A 5,006-nucleotide genomic window follows, 5' to 3' on the forward strand; every position below is an offset into this window, starting at 1 on the left:
TTCTTCCATTTTACCTCGGGTTTGAATTATCTACTCATCAAAGTAGAGCTCTATGCACCCTTCACATTTTTTCATCTCTGATTCTGACAACATGATTTAGAGATGGGACCCCCAATAAATCTCGTGTGGACCCCTCTTAATATGAAATGAAAAAATATAAAAAGAATGTAGATCTCTTCCTAGCAAATAGAGGATTTGAGCTCCCCCACCTTTTTCTTCCAAGAAAGAGAGGTATTAATAGGTTGAATTATTTGCCCATAATGCAAATCATGATTTTCAAAACAAAGTCTGAGTGAAATAAGGCGCATTTCTTTGGCTTATAGACAAACCCACTTCATTTGGTATTTCTTTAATCACTAACCCACCAATTTGTTGGTCCCTAAATTTCTTTATTGACTCTTATTTTCTTTCTTTTCTCTCTCAATTAATAAGGAGATGGCACCATCCTCATTCCTGATCTCCACCACATCTACAGTTTACCCACTACCTAAGGTGTTCCTCACACCAAAAAGCAGTTCCAACCATCCACCATAATCACAACATAAGCAACATATATGGTCTTCTCACCTTTTATTTAATTTTACCTTCTGGTTTTTTTAAATATATATAATAATATTTTCCTAGTTAATTATCAAACCAAGAAAAAATAATATTTATAGTCATCTTTTTCAAGGAGGTTAATTAGTCTTGAACGTGGGAAACAGTATTGTTTCATTACCTAAACAAATATGTTTAAGACAAAGCTTTCCTTCTCAGTGAGGCAAAAGCTCAACCACCATCTGAAAGGTTTTACAAACCCCAACACCCAGAAAACATGTCAGTGATTCATTAATGGAGATTTTTAGCCGTTTGGTTTGAGTAGATCTTTCAAATATATAAAATCTCAAAAATCAGAAAATATACAAATAGATTGCTATGAAAGTATGGTGCTAGTATGGGAAGAAGATTGCTGTGGCCATTACTAGTGATCATCAGCTATTAATAGTACTTAATTTGGTCTTTCCTTACAAGGTGTAAGGTTCTCCCCCTCTGTCACTAGGAGTTGAATGAGGAGAGAAGAGAGTCATGAGGTGTGTAGGGTCTTCTTCAAGAAATGGATTCCAAAATGAATTGACAGAAGCAAGAAATAAGGCATCAGAGTTGTGGGGTTTCCTTTATTTTGTTGTTTCACATAAACTTAAAAGCTTTCTGCAACTGCAAACCCAATCCCCTTTATTCATTCATTTTGGAACCATATGAATATGTTCAGGGTCCCATTGTCATATACTTTCTTCCATCCATCCGTTCATCCAAGGTATCTTATTCCATGTTAAGCACTTGTACCTGAAAGTATATCAACCAAACATCAAGATTGGACCAGAAGAAATTGATAGGTTCTGGACCCACCTACCCAAACACTATTTTAATGCATAGGTGATCAAAACTACCTACTGTAGCATCCACTGACTCCATGGGATCCAATTTAGCAAGTTGTTTTCTCTTGGGAATTGAACCATTTTGTCTGAAACTGAACCCGGTTGGTGTTGCAATTAACAATTGTGAGTGATGTGTGAGACAAGTGTTGAAACATAAATTAACAAGGGAAGAGGGTAACAGAAGTATGAGATCAGAAAGGTGAGGTGTTTGAGAAAGAAATATGGTATATATGGGGAGAGAAAGCGATATGGGCAGTGGCACTAGGGTCCAGACATAACCCATGAGTGTGCTGACCTCAGCCATTGATACCCTTGTGTTTCAACCAACCACCATAGCAGAAGCACCATCACGAGCCATGAATGACTCCATAACTAAATGATTCTTATACTATTTTGTGTAGGAGAAAGAAAAGTGTCATGGAGTTGAGAAATGGAAGATGAGGAAGTGTATCATCGAAGTCATGATCTTCACTATGTTTGAAGCCAATCTCACATAGGGAAGTGGGGTTTGAATTAGATGGACAAGAGTAATTAAACTCACAGATAGGCACAGTCACACCCCACAAGCCCTCATATGGTGTCATCACCCACACCACCACCACCTTCTCAACTCTAAAATTTCTTCATCAGCATCTCCTTATTGATTTTCTTTTTCCCTGTCAAACTTGATTCCAACCCAACAAACACCTATTAACACATAGACTCTCTGCTCTCTCTCTCTCTCTCTCTCATGGGACCAACAAAGTTAAGACAGAAGAGGTGGGGGTGGGAAGAATCAATCCATCCATCCACCTATGGCTGTCTTTCCCTGTATTGACTGTTTCTTGGCACTGTATTGACTCTGGAAGCAAACAAGAAGAGCACCCACACAGCTCTTCCTCCTCCAATGGTGCCAAGAGAATATAATAATTACAAGTGCCTTTCACTTTCTTTAAACATTTTCTGATTTTTATCCTTCTCTAGCAAATACTGAATACACAAATATATTATCTCTTATACCCAAAACCCAAGAGAGAGGAAAAAGATGTTTATGGAAAGAAGGACCCATTGACAGGCAAAGGTAAAGAAGGACTCTTCTTCCTTGTGAGTTCTCTTCAAAGTGGGGGCCAAGTAGTAATCAGATCATCATGTCTGCTTGGTTGGAAGTTAGAGAAAATTAATTAAAAGGTTATTATCATGTTATGTATATGTAGGAAAGAAACAAGGCAAGCAACAACATCTGCACCTGTATCACTTCATTTCCATTTGCTATGTTCTCTTCTCTTTTCCACTCTTTTATTAATTCCCTTTTTATATTCTAATTTCTTTCTTCCCTTTCTCTCATGGACCCTGCAAAAGTTTGGTGATCTTTCACCATCTGATTTGTATCCTAAGGTGAAATGCCCACTTGAGGGATGAAAAACTAGAACTGGGTTTTCCTTGAACCTATGATGAATAAAAATCCATTAACCAGAAAACTTCAGATTTGCACCTATGTGAAGAGAGACCTCTTTCCCTTTTTTTTTTTTCAGATGGTGGATAAGTTGACCTTTTGTAGGGTCCACTTATCATGATTCTTTTGATAGTGTCAAAGTGGGACCATGGTGCAAGGAGGATAGATCAGGTGGGGTGAGAAAGTAGATGTGATTCACTTTGGGTTACTTATTGCTTAGCGTGATTCGCTCTACCATTAATCATCTTTTCTTTTCTAAGTTGGGTATTTGATTAATGTGAGATTCAGGCCTCAATTTCCACATCTCTCCACTTGCCTTTCCAGGTGCGCTGTATGCACGAGAGAACATCACCACCATGATAATTTTTTAAGATTCTAAGGGCAGATGAGCCGTGTAAACTGGTCTTTCCCTTTCTTTCTCTCTCTCTCTCTCTCTCTCTGATGGAGTCATAATCTTGTGAGCTAATGACTGTAATTCACTTATTTTGTTGGGTGGTTTGTTTTGAGGGAAACGAGAAGCATTAAAAGGATTCACGCGTCAACATATACAGAAGAAACAATGGTGAATGGCCGCCTCATTTCCCAATCTTACGGGTCTTTTTTATGGTTCCCTCTTTCTTTACTTAATAAGGTTCAACAACCCAAGATTTAAATAAGCCATGATGATCACAGGACTGTTCATTTCGTTTTCTTATATTTTTACAGAGAGGATAAAGAAATGTAAAGAAGAAAAGACTTCAAGAACAGACAAAGGAAAGTAAATTAAGAATTGTTTGTTTTACTGTTTCATCACTTTCATCTTTCTCTTTTTTTTCAATTTCTTCCCCTGGCTACTATTTCTTTTCTTCTTTTGTTTTTAAAGGGTCTGTTTTCTCTTGATTTAATTATCAATTATCAGAGTCCTTTTCAATTGGGCGAGTGTAACATGTTTGGTTTGTGTCATTTTCTCAGAGAAAATTTAAATTTTTGTTGTTTTAAATAGAAGGTTTAAGGAATAGGAGGGTTGATATTTAGATTAATAAAATTTTACAATCCTAGAATAAAAAGTATTTGGTTTGAGACTAGTTTATTAAAAACAGAAAATAATTCAAATTTGTTTATTAATCATGGAAATTACCTGTATGATTTGGAGGTCAAAAACCACATCAATTGTAAATTTCTGATAGAAGATGAAGGATTAATGGAGCTGATTAAAGGTGTGAAAATGCCAAAACCCCATTCCTTGATGGGTCCCGTTTATGTGGGTGCTTCTTTCTTTGTAATGACAAATTTCAACCTAACACTAACAATAGAGATTATCTTTGCAATCAAATCTTTCACTGTCCCTTTGGATTGTATGGAAAAAGTAGAACAAATGGCCTTACAATTGAATGGTCAAGATCTTGATGAACCTTTAAGTGGATTTACATGTTTATAAAAACAGTAAATCAGCTGAGACCAGTGGATTATACAATTTCATCTCATCACCTCTCTCAAGTCAAGAATACTGTTTCAATCCATAAAAGTATACAATAAGAAAAACCCAGATATCAATGTCACAGAGAGAGAGAGAGAGAGAGAGAGAGAGAGAGAGAGAGAGAGAGAGAGGCAAGGTGGGTTGGGCCAATTCATCTCCCCTAGCTAGCTCACCACTTTCTATCCCCACCTCAACCAACACTATAAAGAAAGGTTGCTAGCTATCAAACAAGTCTTCTCAATACAAAACCCCAAAGCAATGGTGTCAGGATTCCTTTCCTTTGCCTCCACGTTGCCTTACCTCTTCCCCTCTATTGATGCCATCATGCTATCTCCATCTACGGATCCTGTCAACAAAATCCTACCCAGTAATCTAATCTATATATCTAGATTTTCTTTTGTTTTTAAACCAAAAAGGATTTTTCTCTGTTGAAGAAAACTGGAAAAGGGGTGAAATTATTCTGGTTTTGTTTTTATTATTATTATCATCTCTCTGTGGTCACTTATTAAATGAGATTCTCAAAATCTCAACTTCCACTGCTCCTGTGAAGGTTTTTCTCAGCCTCTCTCATCACATGCAACTCTCTCTTTTTGTCACATTCAAACTGTGAAGTATGAACAACCCATATTCCTAATAAACTCTAGCTTTAATTTAGTCTCCCATTTTCTCCTTTCTTAATCTCCATGCCTTAATAAGTGCTCAA

This window comes from Hakea prostrata, chromosome 6, assembly GCF_041222555.1.
Source record: "Hakea prostrata isolate BN-2017 chromosome 6, UWA_Hpros_2, whole genome shotgun sequence".
Classification (NCBI taxonomy): Eukaryota; Viridiplantae; Streptophyta; class Magnoliopsida; order Proteales; family Proteaceae; genus Hakea; species Hakea prostrata.